The 24211-nt window shown below is 46.0% G+C and overlaps 1 protein-coding gene across 2 annotated transcripts in view; it reads left to right on the plus strand.

The window, feature by feature from the left end:
• Positions 1 to 24211, plus strand: part of PDZD8 (PDZ domain containing 8) — a 203782-nt gene that overhangs the window by 38289 nt on the left and 141282 nt on the right. The window lies entirely within an intron of this gene.

The raw sequence follows: 24211 nt of genomic DNA on the forward strand, positions 1-24211 counted from the left end.
GAGAATGAGCTCCTGGATTTTATTCAGGACGCTCTGATGACGAAGGAACCCGAAACTCGAACTCTTCAGTAAACAAAAACGCCAAAGATTCCTGCCTGGCTTTGAAGGCCCAGTGAATCTGTCATTACGAGCCGAGGCCCAGGGCTTCGGTCGGACGACTCGGCGTGGGAAGCGTTACCTGGTGCTCGGATACACCTAGAGAGTCTGGAGCATGTGGTCGTGGCCCTCCTAGATCAATCACAAGTTTGTGGCCCCAGAAAGAAATGCTCAGTGACCCTTAATGGGATGGGTGTCCTGCGGGGGCGGGGGGCATAGGCAGAATTCAGATGGCAGGCTGAATGGTTTTGGGAGGGGGGAGGCTTTGAGGGAGGCACATTTTGGATTCCCGCTGCCCTCTCCACCCTCCACCCTCGTTGATTTGCCTGAGCGAGTTATAAATCTATTGGTACCATTTCTTTTTCGTCACTTGCCTAATCCTGTGCCCTTCGTTTCATGTGCTGTAATTACTAACATCTGCTTTCCAAGCCTGGGCCGTGTGGAGCTTGCAGAGGCAGTGTCTATTCAGAACAATGGCAACAGCTGTTTCATTTCGCCTTGGGCCAGCGCTTCCTGTTCAGTCTACATCTGCCCTCCTGCGTCCAATTTATGTTTCGGGGTTTTTTCCTTTGACCTCGCTAGATGTTTAAGGAGAATTTCCAACATAACGCTCTAGCTCGTATCTGCAGGGCGTTCTCTTAGGTGATGGGCTGTGGCAGGGGTGAGAGATAGGAAAAGGTACTGACTGTCTCCTGGAGCTAGTTTGGGAAAGGGGAGACCCCATGGGTTGAGAGGGCCAAACTACCGGAAATTCATTGAAAAGCAGGGAGGAGGAGGTGGAAGGGAATTAAGTCAATCCAAGGAAGTATTGGGGGGGCCAAAGGCCCCAGAGGAGGAGGAGGAGGAGGATACTACAACTTCAGGCGTCAAGGGAGTGTGCTAATCTCCTCCAGCCCCTACAGCTCACTCTGATATGGGCCTGAAGTTGAGAAAGCCAGAAGAACGGCCTGTAGGATTTGCTGGGAGGTGGGAGAGTGGGGTTTGGTGAGTCGGGGTTGAACAAGGTTGAATTATTCGGGGGCTTTTAGCCTGAGACCTGATGAAGGCTTGAGACTGCCCCCCTCCTTCTCCCTCCCCAGGAAATGTGTCATTCACCCTCGCCGTTTTCAAGCCCCGCTTCCTCACTTCCTTCCACTGGACTGGGTGGGTAGGGTGTGTGGAAACTCTGCAAACGTTTAGAAGTATTGGAGACATTGATGTTTCTGGACTGGGAAGGAGAGAGGGAAGAATGATTGCAATTTAAGACTTTCGTATGTTTGTCTGCCCCTGCCGCCTCCTGGAGTTATAAGCTCCTATGAGGTAGGAACTGACTTCAAGTTTGATGTTCTTTTACATGTGTGCAGAGTGCAAAGTATGCAAAGCGCACTGTGCAAAGTAGGTGCGTAACCAACGTGAGTAATGATGCGAATAATTATGTAATTTCTCCAAAACTCATTGGTGGCAGTCTAAAAATTGAGGGGGAATGCTTCGAAGTTCCTTGTGGTGTGCAATTTCCATTTTTATGGGGTTTTAGCAATACAATGGAAGACTCTTTCCGATGGAAAAAGTGAGGTGGTGGAGCAGAGAGGAAGATGATGATGAAAATGGAGTCTCCCATCATAAACAGTGGAGGAGCCTTCGTCCGGTCACAGAGATTTCAGGATGGAAAGCCTGCAGGAAGAAATTGATTATTCATTCATTCATTCAATCGTATTTATTGAGCGCTTACTGTGTGCAGAGCACCGTACCGAGCGCTTGGGAAGTACAATTCGATCATGGTGCCAATGACTTGTACTGCACCACTTGCGCACGCACACACACACACACACACACACACACAGACTCTTGTTCCTGCCAGTGTCTGTCTTCCTGGGGCGGTAAGTACAACCAGAAGGAAATAGGTGGCCAGGAATGCATCACATTGCAAAGGGCACCCGAACATTTTAGAGAAAATAGGGTGGGGGCAGATTGGGTAGCACCTGTTTTTGCATCTTATAATAGTAATTATGGTATCTGTTAAGCTCTTACTATGTGCCAGGCACTGTACTAAGCGCTGGGATGGTTACAAGCAAATCAGGTTGGACACACTCCCTTGTCCCACATGGGGCTCACAGTCTCAATCCCCATTTTAGAGGTGAGGTAACTGAAGCCCAGAGAAGTGAAGTGATTTGCCCAAGGTGACACAGAAGTCAAGTGGCGGAGCTGGGATTAGGAACCCCTGACCTTCTGACTCCCAGGCCCCTGCTCTATCCACTGCGCCATGCTGCTTCCGGGTTTGACGGGGAGGGCTTGTGTGCTCTGAGTTAACACACTGTCTTCGACTCCAGCTTGCTCAGGATGCTTGGAATCCTGGCTATCTCCAGGGAACAGAAGGCTGCTTAGCAGCCTCTCTCAGGCTGCCATCCCCTTTAATGAACCTTCGCTGGCACTGGGAGGCTCAGTACCAGTTCCCACATCCACTGACAAAGAGGAGGCTGCATGGCGTAGTCTAAAGAGCACGGCCCTGGGAGTTAGGAGTCTTGGGTCCCAGGCTCGCCTCCACTCCTGACTCGCTATGGGAATTTAACCTCTCTAGGCCTGATTTGAAAAATAGAGATAAACTAGATGGTAAGCGTGGTTGACTGGGTCAGGGGCCAGGGACAGGGAGGAGTTCAGGACCTGGGTCTGTTCTCTACTGCAGAGTTCAGCACATAATGGGCCCTTAATTAAAGCCATAATTATTTCGTTCGGCTAAAATCCCTGCCTTCCTGAAATTATTAAATCCTACAGGAGCTGAGGCAACATCTTCCCTGGGCCTGGGCCACGTCCTCCCGCGGTCCTGGAACGCCCTCCCTCCTCACCTCCGCCAAACTGATTCTCTTCCCCTCTTCAAAACCCTACTTAAAACTCACCTCCTCCAAGAGGCCTTCCCAGACTGAGCTCCTCTTCTCCCTCTACTCCCTCTACCGCCCCCCCCTTCACCTCTCCGCAGCTTAATCCTCTTTCCCCCCCATCTCCCTCTGCTCCTCCCCCTCTCCCTTCCCATCCCCTCAGCACTGTACTCGTCCGCTCAACTGTATATATTTTAATCACCCTATTTATTTTGTTAATGAAATGTACATCGCCTCGATTCTATTTAGTTGCCATTGTTTTTACGAGACGTTCTTCCCCTCGACTCTATTTATTGCCATCGTTCTCGTCTGTCCGTCTCCCCCGATTAGACCGTAAGCCCGTCAAACGGCAGGGACCGTCTCTATCTGTTGCCGACTTGTTCATTCCAAGCGCTTAGTACAGTGCTCTGCACATAGTAAGCGCTCAATAAATACTATTGAATGAATGAATGAATCTTCCGTCCTGGAAGTGAGATGTGGTGGTTGATAGGATCCCAAGATCCCATCTTCCCGTGAGAATTGACGACAGGACCCTACATCTTACGTGTCCAGTTTTGACAAGTGAATTGAACTATCATAGTTCTGTTTTTGAGAACAGCACTTCAAGAGCTCTCCTTTTTGCTAATATTTATCATTTACGTTATCTCGACTCCAAGTTTGACATGGTAAGCACTCTGTGGGTATCCACATTTAGTTTAAGTGTGAGAATGCTGGCAAACAGCATTCAGTAGTAACCTGACACTGGAAACTCGTGTGTGTGTGTGTGTGTGTGTGTGGGAGAGAGAGAGAGAGAGAGAGAGGCTGTGGGTTTCTCTGGGCATTTCTATAAGTACAAATATCTCAATTTATGCATGATCTGAATCAGGGTCTATGAATATGTGTGTGTGCTTGTAACTTGATCAATTCTGTTTAAGTTAAAATCAGATGAAAGTGGCACAGTCTGCAACTACCAAGGGAGCCCCACGTGGTGACAAAGGGATGCTGAAAAGTTAGTCATTCAATCAGTGGTATTTACTGAGCACTTACTGTGTGCAGAGCACTGTATTAAGCCTTTGGGAGAGTACAGTATAGCAGATTTGGGAGGAAGATGTCAGAATGTCCCAGCAATCTCTTGGAATCTAAGACTCCTTCCACTCTTGTCTTCTGTATATCCTTTCTTTGTTGTTTTCTCTGAATTTGTACCCATTGTAGCACACTCTCTGCCAGGCTCCTTATTTTGCTCCTCCACAGACCCGGTCTCATGTTCTATTAGGGGCATTTGCTTCACTCTGTGGTACTTTGCCCTGCAGAGACGTGGCATGGGGCAGGACCAAACCTCCATGGCCATTTCAGACATGACCCTTTCTCATCACAGCGAATCCTAGTTCCCGTCCCTTCCCTAAGAAGGCCGAGGTCAGCCCTAAGTCCAGCATGAACCTGAGAGCATCGACCCTGCCTCATCTCTTTCTGCAATCATCAATCAATCAATAGTATTTATTGAGTGCTTACTGTGTGCAGAGCACTGTACTGAGCACTGCAATGGCCCTGAAATCTTCCCCAACCCATCTCCTGGGAGCCCCTAGATCACCAGTGCTGCCCCACTTCACGTCTGCGTGGGCCACTGGACCGCTCAGAGAAAAGCCTCCCTGAGGGGCCGAGGGACGAGAAGCATGTGTGCCAGAAGGGACATCAATCAATCAGTCCATCAGTTAAATTTATTGAATGCTCACTGTGTTCTGAGCACTCTACTAAGCACTTGGGAGAGTACAGTGCAATAGGGTTTTTTAATGGCATTTGTTAAGCACTTACTATGTGCCAGGCAGTGTAATCAGGCTGGACACAGTCCATGTTCCACATGGGGTTCGCAGTCTTAATCTCCATTTTACAGCTGAGGTAACTGAGGCACAAAGAAGTGAAATGACTTGCCCAAGGTCACACAGCAGACAAGTGGCAGAGCCGGGATTAGAACCCAGTGGCTTCTGACTCCCTGGGCCGTGCTCTATCCATTAGGACACACTGCTTCTCAACAGAGTTGTTAGACACGTTCCCTGCCTACAACAAGCTTACAGTCTCGAAGGTGATGGAGAGAGGAGGCCTTGCCAGTGCATGTGTGCAGAAGAGTGTGTGGCTCTGTGTGGGCGAGGAGAGGGGGTCGGGGCTTGGCCTGGGTGAGATGAAGCTATGAGGAAACCCAGATGATGGAAGGGCTTACCTTTCTGCAGAGATGCTGGCAGGCTGCCTTGAATACTCTTAGGCCCTTTCCATCCATCTGTCCCTCAGATCCAGCCTTTCCACTCCAGAATCTATTTGCCTCAATCTTCTGTCATTCAGTCAGTCAATCCTATTATTTGCGAGTTTACTGTGTGCAGATCACTGTCTTTGGCAGAGTACAGTTTAACTGGAGTATTGGATAGAGCATAGGTCTGGGACTCAGAAGGTCATGGGTTCTAATCCCAGCTTCACCACTTGTCTGCTGTGTGATCTTAGGTAAGTCACTTCACTTCTCTGGGCTTAAATTCCCTCATCTGTAAAATGGGGATTTAACACTGTGAGCCCCATGTGGGACAGGGATTGTGTCCAACCCGATTTGATTGTATCCACCCTGTTGCTTAGTATAGTGCCCGGCACATAGTAAGTGCTTAACAAATACCACAGGTATTGTTATTATAACAATAAACACATTCCCTGCCTACAGTGAGCTTACAGTCTAGAGGGGGAGACAGACATTAATTTAAATAATATAAACAAATAAATGCCATAAAGTGCTGGGAGGCTGGGATGAATAAAGGAAGCAAGTCAGGGTGACGTAGAAGGGAGTGGGAGAAGAGGAAAGGAGGGCTTAGTCAGGGAAGGCCTCTTGGAGGGGATCTGCCTTCAGTAAGGCTTTGAAAGTGGAGAGAATAATTGTCTGTCACACATTAGGAGGGAGGTTATTCCAGGCCAGAGGCAGGATGTGGGCGAGAGGTCAGCGGCGATGTAGACAGGATCGAGGTACAGTGAGTAGGTTAGTATAAGAGGAGTGAAGTATGCAGGCCGGGGTGTAGTAGGAGAGAAGCGAGGTAAGGTAGGAGTGGGCAAAAGCAAGACGGGGATCATATCTACCAACTCCATTGTATTGTTCTCTCCCAAGCAGTTAGTATAGTGCTCTGCACACTCAAAGTGCTCAGTAGAAACTATTGACTGACATTGATTGATTCACCCAAAGTTCCAAAGCCATCTGGGAATCAATCGGAGGGCTGGCCAGACTCTCAGTCCTCACAGTGTGTGGGTCAGTGGATGATTTGGATTGGCCGCACAGACACCTCTCCTTTTCAGCCTGTGCCCCGTAGACCCAGCCTTGGGAGATCGGGCCACCTACTAAGAGACTGAGCTGGCTTACGGTTTGTTTGTTTCATTTGTTTTACAATATGTGTTGAACGCTTACTATGGGTCAAGGACCGTTTTAACCGCTGGGGTAGATACAAGTTTATCCAGTTGGACACAGCCCCTGTCCCACGTGAGGTTCCTAGTCTAAGTAGGAAGGAGTGGGATTTAATCCCCGTTTTACAGTTGAGGAAACTGAGCCACAGAGAAATTCAGTGACTTGCCCAAGTCACACAGCACGTTATTGGCAGAGCCGGGATTAGAACCCAGGTTCTCTGACTCCCAGGCCCCTGTCCTTTCCACTAGGCCATGCTGCTTCTCTTGGATGGCCTTCAGAAGTGGCATCTTTGGTGAAAAACCCACCAAAACTAACTCTTGATCCTGATCCTGAGCAGACCACGCCCCACTGGACTTTGGTAGACTAGCCTGAGCCCCTCTGGCTCAGTTTCTCCTTCTCCCTGGACTGAGTGCCACTGAGGGGTGCCTCAGCCTCCCTGGCTAGTGCAGCCTCTGCGTGCCTCCCCCCGGCCTTATTTAGCAGCAGCAGTACCTGCCCCACCTATTCACAGCCGTGAGTGCACGTGTTATTTCTTTTTTGCCCTTCAAAGGAAGTTTATATCCTTTGCCCTGCGTCCAGGAAAATCCCATTTATTACTAGGTTGAAATGCCCCAGAGAAACCCAGATCTGGAAATCTCCTCTTGGAATATGTTAGAATTGAGCTATTATAATAATGATATTGTATTTTAAAAAAGGCAACCTCTCATTCTCGTCCTCAGGAGAGGCCTTGGGTAAATTCCACCTGGGTACACTTAAAGCATTTACAAGCGACATTTCCCCCAAATACCTAAAAAAGAGAGCAGTAATAATAGACTCACCTTGCATAATCGTAGTAATTCAGTGTCTAAGTACCCTGCATGAAGGTAGGTGTCTAATAAGGTGCCTAAGATATTCATGCAAGGGCATGTATGATCTAAGAATGTGGAGATAACCGTTTTCCACTGTTCTCTACCCTCCCTCTCTCCCTTCTCCCCCTCCCTTCTCCTTCCTTCTCTCACTCGCTCCTTCTTTTTAAAGTTAATTGCAACTTTTCTTGTGCACCCTGATCTGGATAAGCCATATCTCATTAGAGGAAGATTTAACTTGAGCCAAAGCGGGCTAGAGAGAGAATCCCTAATCAGCACAGTGTATATTTTTGTATAATTGCTCCTTGGCTTTCTCTCCTCCCTCCCCTCCTCCTCATGCTCTCCCTATTTCTCCCATCCCCTTTTTGCTCATTAAACTGAACTAACTACTCAAAAGAAAGTAGCATCCTAATATCTTGGTGTTTAAACAGCAGCAGCAAAAAAAGAAAAACAAATTGGAAGATTGCTCTGGCCTTGCTTTCTCCCTCCCTCCCTCCCTCCCTAGACTGATTAAGTTAAAAATGTGAGCCAAATCAATTACACTGGAAAAAAGTAACCAGATGAGAAATAATACGCTGCTGAAGATTCTCTGGGGGTGAGGAAGGGATGCAAGGTGACACTAGTGTCTTCACAATCGAAGGATTTCATTCATTCATTCAATAGTATTTATTGAGCGCTTACTATGTGCAGAGCACCGTACTAAGCGCTTGGAATGAACAAGTCGGCAACAGATAGAGACGGTCCCTGCCGTTTGACGGGCTTACGGTCTAATCGGGGGAGACGGACGGACGAGAACGATGGCAGTAGATAGTCAAGGGGAAGAACATCTCGTAAAAACAATGGCATCTAAATAGAATCGAGGCGATGTACATTTCATTAACAAAATAAATAGGGTGATGAAGATATATACAGTCGAGCGGACGAGTACAGTGCTGAGGGGATGGCAAGGGAGAGGGGGAGGCGCAGAGGGAGATGGGGGGGAAAGAGGGTTAAGCTGCGGAGAGGTGAAGGGGGGGGCGGTAGAGGGAGTGGAGGGAGAAGGGGAGCTCACTCTGGGAAGGCCTCTTGGAGGAGGTGAGTTTTAAGTAGGGTTTTGAAGAGGGGAAGAGAATCGGTTTGGCGGAGGTGAGGAGGGAGGGCGTTCCGGGACCGCGGGAGGACGCGGCCCGGGGGTCGACGGCGGGACGGGCGAGACCGAGGGACGGCGAGGAGGTGGGCGGCGGAGGAGCGGAGCGTGCGGGGTGGGCGGTAGAAAGAGAGAAGGGAGGAGAGGTAGGAAGGGGCAAGGGGACGGAGAGCCTCGAAGCCTAGAGTGAGGAGTTTTCGTTTGGAGCGGAGGTTGATAGGCAACCACTGGAGGTGTTTAAGAAGGGGAGTGACACGCCCAGATCATGGATGATAGTTCAAGCCTCCCAAATGACTTGGACTTCAATGATTTGGTTGTTTTTTTTTTAATGGGAGGACTTACTGGGCCTGGAATGCCTGGAAAATTGCGTTCAAAGTGTATGCCTTAATTAGCCAGGTTATTCACTTGTAGCGAGTCTTGCACTGTAACCCATCGTACAACAATCAGCTAAGCAGTTTTTTGCTTCCTCAAGAGGGGAACAGAGAATAGAAAGAGACACAGTGTGTATGTTCTAATCCCGGCTCCGCCGCTTGCCAGCTGTGTGACTTTGGGCAAGTCACTTGACTTCTCTGTGCCTCAGTTACCTCATCTGCAAAAAATGGATTAAAACTGTGAGCCCCACGTGGGACAACCTGATCACTTTGTATCCCCCAGCGCTTAGAACAGTGCTTTGCCCATAGTAAGCGCTTAACAAATGCCACCATTTTTTTATCTGATGTGTGTGAGTGTGTGTGTGTGTGTTTGGGGGAGGGTGAGAAAGACAATGTTCTCAGTATAATCACGAAGCATCGTAGGATGCTCAGCCCAAAAGATACACAACAAGTGTCAATCAGTGGTATTTATTGCATGCTTACTATGTGCAGAGCACTGTACTAAGCACTTGGGACAGTACATTTCAACAGAATTAGCAGATACATTCCCTGCCCATAGCAAGCATGCAGTCTAGACGGGGAGATAGACATTAATATGAATAACCTGTCCTGCTCAATTAGTGCTTTCTATTCACCGCCCCTAACTCTACCCCACCCCTTCTGGTCCCTGTGGAAGTGTCTAGAGTGCCTTTCTCTCTAGAAGATGGAGGTCAGCCCATTTACCACCTATGCCATAAGACAGTTTGAAAGCCATGTAGGACCACCGCTTCCATGTGGATGAGAGTTTCCTTAAGCTCCAAGTGGCTCTGGACTGCAGTTCGCCCCGACAAACGAGTCCTCTGATATTAAGGGCATGAAAGGGGTAGTCGGGAAATCTGGGTTCTGATCCCAAGTCCGCCGTTTGATGGTGACGACGATAATGATGGTGTTTATTAAGCACTTAACTGTGTGCCAGTCACTGTACTAAGCGCAGGGGTGGATTCAAGCGGATCGAGTTGAATGTAGTCCCTGTCCCACATGGAGTGCACAGTTTCGATCCCCACGTTCTAGATGACTTAACTGAGGCATCCAGAAGCGAAGTGACTTGGTCAAGGTCACACAGCAGACACATGTCGTGGAACCGGGATTAGAACTCATGACCTTCTGACTCCCAAACCCGAGCTCTATCCACCACACCACACTGCCTCTCCATTTGACTGCTCTGTGACCTTGGGCAAGTCTATCAACTTCTCAGTGCCTCATTTTCCTTATCTGTAAAATGGGGATGACATATCTGTTCTCCCTTCTCCTTAGACTGTGAGCCAGGCACTGTGTGACCTTGGGCAGGTCTATTAACTTCTCAGGACCTCATTTTCCTCATCTGTAAAATGGGGCTGACATATCTGTTCTCCCTCCTCCTTAGACTGTGAGCCAGGCACTGTGTTCTACATGCTTATGTTATCTGCTTAGTACAGTGTTTGCATATAGTGTTTAACAAATATCACAGTTATTTTCAGTAATATATTCTAGTTTCATAGGTAACTTGCTGGTAAGGACACATAGCAGCAGTTTGCATCTAAGGCAGATGGAGGCTCTATGCAGCGCCTGTTTTCCGTGCCTCTTGGGTGTCGTTGAGCTAGTTTTCCCTACTTCCACGTGTGTGGTTAACCCACCAGGCTTTGGACGCGGTTCAGAATGAGGTGCTGCGTCCTGGCCTCCAGGTTTCCGAATCCATTGTCTGTTTGAGAAAGGCAGTTGTGAGCCGGACAGTAATTGCCAATAATTATAGGTCTACAGGCTAATCATTTCAGCAGCCCCTAGAGAGATGAGGAGAGATTTGGCAGGTTTCCAGAGGAGAGCAGCACAGAAAGAAGCTGCAGACTTCTGCAACTGGGAACATTCAGGTCAGAGAAGATAAGACTGAGAGGTCTGATGGACCACAACTCTCCCCGTCTTCAAAACCCTCTCCCACCAAAAAAAAAAAAAAAAAAAAAAAATCCTACCTCCTCCAGGAAGCCTTCCCTGATTAGTTCCCAACACCCCGAGTCACATCAAACTGACACTCTTCCCATCTTCAAAACCCCTCCCACAAAGAAAAATCCCACCTCCTCCTGGAAGCCTTCCCTGATTAGTTCCCAACACCCCGAGTCACATCAAACTGACAGCCATCCGTAACATTTATGTGTTTATATCCACACTCATTCCGGCTACATTCAATTGAATATTCCTATACACTGTAAGCTCATCCTCTAGACTGTTAGTTCTGTTATAGTGTTACACTGTACTCTCCCAAGTGCTTAGTACAGTGCTCAGCACATAGTAAGGGCTCAATGAATCCGATTGCTTGAGTCCATTATTTTTTCATCTATTTCTTCTGCGTGTATTTGGCCTTCTACTTGATAAAGCCTTCTTTTCAAGTCCTCTAGACTGTACGCTCACTGTGGTCAGGGAACGAGTCTGTTGTACGACTCACCATCTCAGCAATCCGATCCTATCGCTGCGAGGTGGGGAGGTGGAGGCAGGTACTCATGGCCACTGCTAGTCTCTGTTGCCACGGCAGCCCTGCCATGGAGTGGCGGGAAGCTGAACCATGTGCCTGGAGCCCCCACAGACACAGCTCCAAGATGAGAGACTGCTGAATCATTTTCCCCAGAGATCTCGAAAAGCCCGAGAGCCAGCTCCGTACGGGACGTATGTGGGCGTAGTCCTGTCTGGAAGGAGAGAAGCTGACTGACTAAATGATCTCAGAGCTCTTTTCCCAGCACCATGATTCTGAGGTTCTGCAATTTTGGACCATTGGCTAAAATATTCCCTGTACAAATGGCTACTACATCGACCCAGGCATTTATCATATCCCCACTAGACTACTTCATCAGCCTTCTTGCTGACCACCTTGCCTCCTGTCTCTGCCCACTCCTGTCCATACTTCACTCTGCCACCCGGATCATCTTTCTACAAAAACGTTCAGTCCGTGTTTTCCCATTTGTCAAGATCCTCCAGTGATTGCCCATCCACCTCCGTATCAAACAGAAATTCCTTACCAGATGGCTTTAAAGCACTCAATCAGCCTGCCCCCTCCTACCTTACCTCACATCTACTACAGTCCAGCCCGCATACATCACTCCTCTAATGTCACTTGCTCACTGTGCCCCGACCTCATCTATCTCACCGCCGACCCCTTTCTCATGTCCTTCCCCTAGCCTGGAACTCCCTCCCCCTCCATATATGCCAGACCACCACACTCCCCACCTTCGAAACGTTATCAAAATCTCCTCCAGGAGGGCTTCCCTGATTGAATACGTGGATATGTACCCTTTAACCACTTGATATTTACCCCACCCTCAGCCCCACCACACATGTATATACATAATACATGTATTTATTATAATGTATTTATTAATTTATAATGTATTCATTGTATAATGTATAATTATAATGTATTTATTAATAGTAATGTCTGTCTCCCCCTCTAGACTGTAAACTTCTGGTGGGCAGGGAACTTGACTACTAACTCTGTTACACTGTACTCTCCCAAGAGCTTATTACAGTGGTCTGCACCTAGTGAGAGCTCAACAAATATCATTGGTTGGCAGCCATATGGCAGTTTAAGAGTTAAGGCACCACAAATTTTAGTGACATGAACACCTCCCCCCTCCCCCCCCCCATACACACACCTCCTCTCCACAGATGGGGAAGTTTGGAGTAAGTGTGCAGGCAGATCTGAAGTTGAAGTTCTGGTTGAGATTTCATTCCAGACCCACAGCTTGTTGTAACTCAAGCTTCTAGGGAAAGTCATAGACCCCAACCGGCGCGTGTGTGCTTGTATGGGTGTGTGTTGGGGGGGGGGAGGGGGGACGGCAGGGCCAGAGAGTAGCAGGAGCGAAACAGTATTGGCCACGCACTGAGTCCCACTGCCACCCATTATCAATGGAAGAAGGTGGGGAAGAGGTTTAGGGGTGAAACTTCTGTTGTTTGGCGGTGAAACTTCGACTCTTTGAACCTCCCCCCACCCCTACCCCACCGGAAGGAACAGGAGAACAGTGGAAAGAGCACAGGCCTGGGAGTCAGAGGACCAGGGTTCTAATCCTGGTTTCGCCTCTCGTCTGCTGTGTGACCTTGAGCAAGTCGCTCGACTTCTCTGGGCCTCAGTTCCCTCATCTGCAGAATGAAGATTCAATTCCTGTTCTCCCCCCTACTTAGACTGTGAGCCCCATGTGGGACTTGATTATCTTGTATCTACTCCAGTACTTAGCACAGTGCTTGACACAATAGCAAGGGCTTAACAAATGGCACAATTATTATTAACTGCTCTCTGCCTCATCTACAAAATGGGGATTCAATTCTTGTCCTCCCTTCTTCTTAGACTGTGAGTCACATGTGGGACCTAATTATCTTTTCCTATTGCAACACCTAGTGCAGGACTTGGCATATAGTAAGCGCTGAACAAATACCATTATTTTTATTAAATGGCCAAAAGTTATGTTTATCCAGGATTAAACTAATGACTTTCAATCACTCTGGAAGAAAAAAATATGGTGAAAGAAAATCCCCCCTTCGGTGGTTCGAAAATGAGACTGGTCCATCAGCTCCCTTAAAAGCATGTAGACTGAGATTATATCTTTCCTCTGTTAGGGGTGATTGTGTTCTATACAGACTCAGTCAGCCCAGCCAGCACGTTTCATGGCAGAATAATAGTAATATTCATATTTATTGAGCCGAGACTTGGTGGGCAATACAAAACGGAAGAGTGATATGTTCCCTGCCCACAAAGAGTTTACCGTCCAATGGGTGAGACAGATATAAAAATATTTACAGATAGAGTAGTCATAATAAAATAATTGAATGTACAATCGGATAAACAAAAATGCTGAGAATGGGTAAAAATAAATTCACAAGTGCTGAAGACAGCTGGGAATGGTGCTGAGAATTAATTGGGGCAGGCTTGCTGGATAAAGAGGAATTTGGGGAGGGCTTTAAATGTAAGGAGAACTGTGGTCTGGCAAATTTGGAGGGGGAGTGAATTCCAAGGTGGGGAAACAGGGTGTGTGAGGGGAGCCAAGTGGGACAATATAGAGAGAGGTTCAGCTGGAAGGTTGGCTTGGGAGGACCAAAGAAAGTGAGTTAGGAAAGAGTGGGTGAAGAGAGCAGAAAGATAGGGACCCTTGAAGCTGATTGTAAGGAATTTTTGTTTTGAATGCCACAGGGAGCCATTGGAGGGCTTTGATGAAAGAAGTGGGCAGAAAAACACTTCAGGAAGAGAATTCTTGCAGCAGGAGAGAGACTGGAGGCTTGAAGACCAGTGAGGAGACTGACATGGTAGTCTAGCCGTGTTAAGACTAGAGCTCTTACCAGAATCCTGACTGTTTATGTGGAGAGAAAGGGGTGCATCCAGGAGATTGCTAAGGTGTGTTCCTACAGAAAAAAATAAATGTTCAGAACGTGAGTTATATTTTGTATTGTCTTTAACTTTAGATTGTAAGTTCCTTGTGGACAGCAATCACACCTTTTTTAGTTGAAGTTATGGGCAGCACCTATACACACATGAGGACTCAGAAATCCCAAAGCCTGAAGAAGTGTAGGTGATGGGCATATGCACCCCAGATGAGGCTGCAAATGTTTTCCTTTGTGTAGTGGATAGAAGCTGTTCTCCTCATCCAAACAGATGAGAGAGGCAAAACCGTGGCCCCCTGCCTATCCGTATCTTTTTTTTTTTTTTCCACTGTGGGAGAATATTGACCCGTTTTAATCTCACAAACTGTGTTTTTATTTTCCCCTCATTGGATCGTGGGAACTCCTTTCCTTTTATCAGTCCACTGATTCATCTCCTAAATTCTCACCGCTTGCTACAGTCAACAGGCTAGGGCTTCTAAGGCATCTGGGATGAACTGACTCCCAGATTTTTGTAATTGAGAAGGCACCATCTAAGGACATTACCCTCCCAGGCCTCTCTGGCATTCCTATAATGCCATCTACTGGATCATCCACAAGTGACTTTTCTGTTCCTCCGCTACGGTCACCGCTGTCATCATTTTCACCTGGCGTATATTCATCTGTATGTATTTGTATTAGCTGATTTCCGAAGGAACGAGAGAAGGAGCTCTGAATTACGTGCACATTTTTGGCTCCCTGAATGGATTGTAAATCACCTGCTTGTCACGAGTCTTATTTTTCTAGACTCTATGCCTTCCTTGCTCCATTCCAGAACCGTTTGCGGCAATTTTCTGGATATAGGTGCGGGGTCTCTTAATTGCTTGTCCTTATCGTGTTTTTGCACCACGTTGTAGGCTTGTACCCACTCCTTCCTCGACCCTGTAAATTCTTCTGGACTGAGATTTATTTATTTATTTTTAGCCAGCTCCACTTTGTCATTATTACTGTTATTAGTGTCATCACTAGTGAGCACTGAGAGCACTTGGCAGTCATTTTTACTAGAGTGCTCCATTCTTGTCAGGGCACTTCGGAAGTTGAACGGCTAACGAGGTGAAAGTAGTGCTGGAAAGTATGAGGCATTAAGTTGACCCAGACTATTTATGGAAGCAGACAAGGGAATTCCTGACTTCCTCATATTTTTTAATGACATTGAGGAGTCCCCGCTAGCCTGACCTGGTATTTTTAATCTTTATTATGGGCTACTTTTTTCCCCCCACCCGAATCCCCCGATCCTCTTGCGGATGAAATTTTCACCTCTGTGGATTATTCTTGTCGTGGCAAATAAAACATATATCTGCCTGCATCCCGCTGCTAAAATTACTTGCAGATCTAACTCTAGGAAAAGGTATTGGCATTTATTTTCAGAGTCCGTGGTGTGCAAAAGATTGCTAAGAAATAAGGCAGGACACGGAGACATCACAGGATTCTTAGTATAATCATATTTTACACCTTTAGTCTGACGCCCTTCATGTGTTTTAGAGGCAATTACTTGTTGAAACATTCCTGTGAGGTACGTGAGAGGTATAATGCCAACATACGCGGGCCAGATTCTCATCTTAAGGCGGCTCTCATCTGTGGAGAATTCCTGAAGATGAATGGAAATACTTTCCTAGTTTAAAAGAAATAAAAACTTCATTTTTAAATGAAAAACTCCCAGCCTGATTTCAATTCTGAAACCTTCTAGAAAGCATTTCAAAAATCACCTCCCAAAAGTTTCAACAGGAAAGGGCTAAAAGAAGGTAGTTTTAATCTGAATGATCATAAATGGAATGAAACAAAGTATCAGAAAATAAGGTGGAAGAAATAGTCATGAGGCTAGAGTACATCTCTCTCGATATATTTTGTGTATATTCATTCATTCATTCAATAGTATTTATTGAGCGCTTACTATGTGCAGAGCACTGTACTAAGCGCTTGGAATGTACAAATCGGCAACAGATGGAGACAGTCCCTGCCCTTTGACGGGCTTACGGTCTAAGCCGGGGAGACAGGCAGACAAGAACAATGGCAATAAATAGAGTCAAGGGGAAGAATATCTCATAAAAACAATGGCAAAAATATATATATATGTGTATGTATATGTATGTATATATGTATATATATGTGTGTGTGTATATGAAGCATATATAATGTATCGTAGTATATATATATGAATAGTAGTCCTTTTGTTTTCAAAGATAGCTTTACAAATGGCAGGATCCTGTCCATATGTCTTGGTGTGACTGATACATCCTTCTGTACTGTTTGTACATAGGGATAAATCCTTCTGTTCTTATAGGTTTGATCCACGCAGGGCCTGTCTCTGCTTCCCACCCTGCCTCCTGGTATCCCATTTTACACAAAGCCTCTGGTTAACAAGAACTACCTCCTCCACACTTCCTTTTGCACAATGCCGGGCTGGTCTGCTGCTCTAGTCTTGTAAGAGTCCACTGATAAGTCACATTCTTTGAGACTGTGCTTCGTCATATCTTTAAATTTATTTATCCTTCACTCCTGCCTTGCTTGTATATAATTGATAGTTTAAAAAAGGGGGAAGTTTTCCATTTAACTGGAGATGGAGCAAATAAAACAATAAGAAACATTTTAAAATAATGATTCTATCCTGAATGGTTATGCCTTTCTCTTCCTTGAGTAAGAGATAGATACGCAGTGCCAATACATTTTTGGATGACCAGGTACTGATTATTTGAGTTCGTAAATCCAGAACCCAATTATCCAGAAGCTTCCCCAGGTTAAGTCACTTATCCAGACTTCCCCAGGTTCTCAGTGGTTGACTGATAGATTAAGACCAAAGAGAGATACTGCTATAATTTAAAGTTAATGGAAACACCAGATACTGTAAGGGGTAAATGTAATAAAGATAGAAGTATCCTACAAAATCCAGTGGTAAGATAACTTGGATATTACAGAAAATACAGCTTTTGACTTCAAAATACAGTGTGGGAAAAGTAATGAAATATTGCCTGAAGTGCTGTCTTTCAAGCTTTTAAAATGTTTTCTTATTTACAGATAAAAAATAATATATGTATGATATATACAATTTATATATGCATACACATATCCCATTTAAAATATATATCATTTTTTATTTCTAAATATACTTATATAAAAAGACCAATAAAAATGGACTGTCCATGTACCCCAATTAATCTCAGTCCTATCCATTTTGATTGATTTTTTTCTGGCAAGAATCTATCGAGTGAGTTCAGGATTCCTATGTTTTTGTGGTGGTTCTAAGAGTTTTTTCTGTGTGTAAAAAGCAGCTTGGGCTTATTTTACAAGAATACAATTCAGTGCTGTTCTGTTATACAGTATCACACAGACTGGTGTTTTGCACGGTTCCACATTTCTGTGTCCTATAAAGCCTGGATCAGAAACGGGGCCAGTTTCCACCGATCTCTTAAAACAGAAGTAACTTCTCATCTCCAGCCCAGGCTAAGGCTGTTAAACGCTGATATAGCGTGGAGTGAGATCATTCATTCGGCGGTATTTATTGAGTACTTACTGTGTACAAAGCACTGTACTAAGTGCTTAGGGGAGTACAATATAACAACAAACAGATTCCTGCCCACAACGAGCTCACAGTCTAGAGAGGATCACTAGATCCAAACTCCTCTGCCTCCATTTTAGGGCTACTCTTGTTCATCCAGCTCCCTCTGTTCATGGGAAAAGGAAAAAGGAGCAGTCGAAGTAGTCGTTCTCTCGCTGGTCCTATACCTCACCCCAGCTGTGTCCTCCTGCAAGTACGGGCAGTCAGGGGGAGGAGAGCTGCTTCATCCTGGAGTCTGAATGTATCACCCAGTGAGCTGAAATGTCAGGAGCAGGAGCAGGGAGCTGGTTCTGCAGCAGCTGTCTGGGCTGGGTCCTGAGGGAAGATCTGCAGGGGCATGCCGGAATGGAAACTTAGAGGAAATGCAAGTGGTAATTTGGAAGATTTAGGAGTTCTTAGGCTGTCATCAGATTTTATTGCAGTGTCATTGACATACGCTTGTGTTCTCTCCTCAACAGGTAAAGAACCGCAGCTTCAGCAGAGCAAGCAAAAGCTAAAAACCGCAGCTCCGACCAGGCCGCCAGACACGCGTGCTGAGGGGAAGGGAAGCGTTCTGGAAGCACCGATCTCATGCCCCCCCACAACGAGCCCACTAGGACTGGGTGGTTTGGGGAGCAATTTGCGAGTGAGAAAACCCTAGCAATAATAGCAGGGGTATTTGTTAGATGCTTATTATGGGCCAAGCACTCACTGTGCTAAACACTGGGGTAATCAGGTCAGACACTGTCCTGGTCCCACAAGGGGCTCACAGCCAATGGGGGGAGGAGAACAGATATTCAATCCTCATCTCTTGAGACTGTCAACTCATTGTGGACAGGAAATGTGTCCATATATTATATTGTACTCTCCCAAGAGCTTAATACAGTGCCCTGCACACAGTAAGCACTCAATAAACTCTACTGATTGACTGACTAACTGACATTTTACAGAGGAGGAAACAGAGGCCCAGAGATGTTATGTGACTTCCCCAGGTCACCCAGCAGACAAGTCGTAGAGCTGGAATTAGAACCCAGGTCTCCCTGCCTCCCAGTCTTCTGCTCTTTCCATTAGACCGTGATGCTTCCCTTGCTTGTATTAGAAAGAGATTTTTCTGTAAAACAATCCCTATTTGGTCCAGCATCCCAACCAGGTAGGTGAGGGGCTGCTGGAATGGTGACGAGGAGCAGAAGGCAGTCATGGTTCTTTATAAATGGTATTTGTTAAGAGCATACTTCGTGGCAGACATCAAACTAAGCACTGGAGTAATCAGCTAATGGTTGGGTACAGTCCATGACCCACATGGAGCTTCCAGTCTAAATCCCCATTTTACAGATGAGGAAACTGAGGCACAGAGAAGTGAAGTGACTTGCCCAAGGTCACACACCCAGCAGACAAGTCGTGGAACCGGAATTAGAACTGGGTCCTTCTGACTCCCAGGCCCGTGCTGTAATCACTAGGCCACACTGCAGTTGTTGTTCATTTTATGGGCTTCCCACAGGACGGAGAGCCACAGGTTGGCAGGATGGAGATTATACCTTGTTGCTTGGGGACCTATCCTCAGGTCGTGGGATGGAAATTTGAAAACAATGATAATAGTAAAAAAAAAACCCACCAGGAGTTCCAGGAATTTCTTCTTTCTAGGATCCCAAAGTTGTAGATTTAAGCACATGCTGTCTTCATTTTGGGTGAAACCTTAATATGATGAAAGTTCATACATCCCCCAAATTACATGTTAAAGCACCAATATCTAGCTGCAGTCACTTAGCCACCATATCATTACAAAAGGGCCTCTGTGTCTTTTCACTAGGGCAATTATAATAGAAAAATGAAAACTGTGGAATTTTTAAGCACTTACTATTACCAAGCACTGGGGTTCATAAAAGATAATCAGGATAGACAAAGAGTCATCCCACATGGGACTCACAGTCCAAAAGGGAGAGAGAACAGGTATGTAATCCACATTTTGCAGATGAGGCTGCTGAGGCACAGAGAAGTTAAGTGCCTTTCCCTAGGTCACACAGCACAAAGTGGCAGAGCAGGGGTTAAAACCGGCTTCTCTGACTACCACGCCCGTGGGATTTCCATTAGGCTACACTGCCTCACGTTTGTTACCATGAATCCTCACTCGTGATAGAGAATTAAATCAGATGGGAACGTGGGATTTTCCAGATACGTTCAGTCATTGGCTCCTGAAACCTAGCACCCTCCCTTCCAGAATCCCAACCAAGCCCAGCCGAGCCCTGCCTGCCCTGCCTTCTGACAGGGACTAGATTAAAGAGCAAACTCCCTGCTCCCTGCTTGTTGTTTAAAAGAGGAGAGGCCCAACTTTTCAAAGCCCCCGACTCTGATTCAGGGTTAATCATTAAAGCCGTTGGCCTGTATTCAACATGGATCCAGTTTGATTCACATCACCCAAGATCCCTGTGCTTCATTATGCAGAATGTTGGCATGAATCCTAGGTCACGGACAACAATTTAATTCCTCGTATCTTGCCTTTCTCTCCCCCAGCCGCCATGGTAATAAGTCCTCTTGTTGGTCTGACAGGATCATCTTTTGTTGAAGTGCATGGATTCGTCTGGGCATGAAGGATTGTTCCTTTTCTGGCCATTGAACGTGCTCAGTGTTGTCAGAGGATCATAGAAATACACTTTTCAGGAGTTGAAGCTCAAAATTCAGGTCCACAAGCAAATTATAAGTCGTGTACAGAGGCCAAGACAGAGAAAGGAAGCTCCGAGTGGTGCAGAAGTAGATTTTACAGTTGCAGGAATCTGCCTCTCCATACTCTGTCCTCTCCCCCCAATACACACAGATTTAGCTATGCCTCGGTGTGCTAAAAATAAGACTGGAGGGGGGCAGTAGGAGAAGTTTGCAGAGACAAAGGGGATTCTGTGGGGAAAAAGAGAGTGTAAGTGCTAGGGGAGGCGGTTTTATTCTCACTCCCCGAACTTGCTCAAAAGCAGAGGCTTCTCCCCAATTTTCTCTATCCATCCACCAATCAACAGCATTTACTGAGCACTTATTGTGAGCAGAGCACTGTACTAAGTCGGAGAGTACAATAGAGTTAGCAGGCATGATCCCTGACCTCAAGTAACCTACAATCCAGCAGGGGAGACAGACACTAAAATAAATATACTAATAGGGGAAGCCACTAAGTGTAAAATATATCCATAAGTGCTGAGGGGATGGTTGAAGTGGTGATGAGTACCGAAGTGCTTAGGGAGTTTGGAGTCAAGATATGTTGGGGGGGATATAGGGTGGAAAGATGAGAGATGAGTCACGGAAAGCTTCCTGGAGGAGATGTGATTTTAGTAAATGCCCATACCCTCTATTTGTATTTTCCCCTATGATCCTTTTGGGTTAGGTCCAGGCTTGAGGAATGACCAGTTGGGCTCTGTTTAGGTGGGCTCAGCTTCAATGGCGGGCCACCACCCATTCTCTCTTCTTGTAGCCTCCTCAGGAGGGACGTTTGCCCAGACACTTCGGCCAGAACGCTTCCTCTCCTCGGTCCCGTGCTGGAGTCTTTCTGCCAGCTGGCTGCTCTCGTTCACCACATACCTGGCTGGGTTTCAGAGGGGAAGCAGTACGGCTTTGGGCTGCAGGGTGTTCGATCAATGTAAATGATAATAAATTTCAGATAAGTAAAATCTGTTGAACTGTTAGCGGTTAGAGAAGGAGATCTCGAGTCAAATTCCTAGGGCTTTTTCTTGGCTCTGGTGCTGGTCTGTTGTGCTCTTTGGTGGAGGGATTTGGCCTTCTGTGTCTGTATTAATAGGATGGGGAATAGTGCTTAGCTTGTTGAGTATTGGGAGGCTTAACCAATTTAGGAAAGAAACCTTGAAAAATTTATAGGATCAGGATGTTTCTTTAGATGTTAGAGGTGGGCAGGAATGGGCTATTCCAGAGGATATTTGAATATGTATCAGTGTCCTGAGACTTCAAGGCAGAGCTGTTCAGAGAAGCATGAAGCAAAAAGACACTTTGGGATGACTGATGGTGGTGGTGGCCAAGAACGGGTGAGAGTTGGAGCTTCTGTTTATTTTCTTGGAATCCCTCCTCCAAGGGATGTTGACTAGGGAATTAGGAAGGAGGAAGAGAAGATGGAGGAGGAGAAGGAGGAGGAGCTGACCAGGAGCACCAAGAGAAGGAGGAGAGGACCAGAAGGAGAAGGAGGAGGAAGAGGAGATGGAGGCAAGGAGGAGGAGAATTAGTTTCATTTGTTAAGTGCTTACCTGTGTCAGACACTGGGATAGACGCAAGATAACCAGGTCAGAGAGAGTTCCAGCTCCATATGGGGCTCACAGTCTAAGGTAATTTAATCCCCATTTATAAATAAGGAGACTGAGTCCCAGAGAAGTTAAGTGATTTCCCAATGTCACACTTCAAGCAGACCAAAGAAACAAGATTAGAACCCATATCTCGACTCCCACAGCCATGACTTTCCCACTAAGCTATGCTGCTCTTCTCTCTCCACCACTATTGCCCCCTTCAGTGGATGGCAAGGGAGGGTCAGGATTGTTCTCCATGAATTTGGAGTTAAGCCCTCCGTGTGGGACTCTGAAAGTTCAAGCATGCAGAGCTTAAGTCGGGGAAGTGAACTTTCCTTAAACATAAAAACACTTCCCTCTCAATCAAATGAGACTTGATGACATCTGCTGTGATTTGAAAATGGGAGAGTTGTGAGATGACTGAGGAAACAGTGTGGGGTCTGTGACTCAGCCACATTTGACAACAAGTTCATGTTCTGAAGCTGATGTGCCAGCAGACCACTTCCCTAAGGGAAAAAAAAAAGATGTGTTTGTTTCAGCAAAGCCTGGTTAATTTGAGAAGGAATCCAATTTTCAGCAGAACTCAATGTCCTTCCAATACACAGAATAAATTGGAAATAATCATAGTTGTATAAAACTTTTTTATCTCATCAATCATCAATGGTATTAAGTGCTTAATATATGCTGTTGGGTACCAAACTACGATTCTTTGATGTTAAAACGTTTTCCATTGAGAGGGGGTTGAAATGAGACGGTTTCTGTAACTTCGGAGATTATTTCCACAGTCAGAGCTATGCATGTGTTCACCTGTTGACCGAAAAAGATTAAAACTGAACATTCCTTCCTGTTCGTGGAGTTAGTTGTTTTTCATTACTATTTTGAAAGACAGGTTCTGCCCATATACCTTGATGAAGTCACTTGGATGGTGGTGATTAAAGACAAAGCTATATTAATGTCTGATTCTTTGGCTCTTCCTTGCCCTCTCTTACCTTACCTCTTTGATTTCCTACTACAACCCAGCCCGCACGCTTTGCTCCTCTAATGTCAACTTACTCACCGTACCTCTATCTCATCTATCTCACTGCCTCTGGCCTGGAATTCCCTTTCCCATCATATCTGACAGACGTTACTCTCCCCAGCTTCAAAGGCTTATTGAAGACACCTCTCCAAGAGGCCCTTCCTGACTAAGCCCTTATTTCCTCTTCTCCCATTCCTTTCTGCATCACTCTTGTATTTTGGATCTGTACTCTTTATTCAGCCCCACAACACTTATGTAAATATTTACAATTTATTTATTTATAACAATGTCTGTCATGACCTCTAGACTGAAAGCTCCTTATGGGCAAGGAATGTATCTACCAACTCTTCACTCTTCCCAAATGAATGTCCTATGTCGTTCTTAGCTCTGTCATCTCTGACTCATAGTGCATACCCTCCTCCCTAAATGAACTCCCATTCCCGCTCATGTCCACTAAACTACATCCCTCCCCATCTCCAAAGCCTCTTAAAGAGCCATCTCCTCCTGTAGGTGGTCCCCCAACTAATTCCTACCTCCCTTTCTCCCTAATCAGGTCATGTTTCTAAAGAAGCAACATGGTGTAGTGGATAGAGCACAGGCATGGGAGTCAGAAGGTTCTCGTCCCAGCTCCACCACTTGTCTGCTGTGTGACCTTGGGCGAGTCACTTTTCTTCTCTGGGCCTCAGTTATCTCATCTGTAAAATGGAGATTGAGACTGTGAGCCCCATGTGGGACAGGTCTGTGTCAAACTCGGTTTTCTTGTAACCAGTGCCTGGCACTTAGTGAACACTTAACAAATACCATTTTTATTAAGACATGTGTGGGTATATTGATTTATTTGCTCCACTTGTTTATTCATTTAGTTATTCATGGTTGCTCACTTTCACTGTTACTAACTGAATCTGTGTTCTTACTCTTGCTTCAGTTGTATGTATACAGTGAGTGTCGGTCTCCCCACGTTATGTTGTAAGCTTCTGAAGGGCAGCGACTGGTTCCTCCAATTTTATTACAGTCTTTCAAATGTCTTGTGCAGTTCTCGAAACAGAGTTGGTGCCCAGACCCATGCTCAATAAGCATTAAAGACAACAATGACGAGAAAGTAGCTCCCGAGCTCTATTTCCTTCCCAGCATGGCCTTTGACAGCCTTTTTGATCATCTTACTCCTGTTTCTCCCTGCAAAGCTCCTGTTTCACAATCCAGCAAGTTCTTAGGGTTTAAAAATAATAAGCCTGAGTCTTGGTTTTGGGGCTGACCAGAAGCTCAAGCCTGTTTTACTCCCCTATCTGCACCCACTTTTCCCAGG

Source organism: Ornithorhynchus anatinus, chromosome 16, assembly GCF_004115215.2.
Source record: "Ornithorhynchus anatinus isolate Pmale09 chromosome 16, mOrnAna1.pri.v4, whole genome shotgun sequence".
NCBI lineage: Eukaryota > Metazoa > Chordata > Mammalia > Monotremata > Ornithorhynchidae > Ornithorhynchus > Ornithorhynchus anatinus.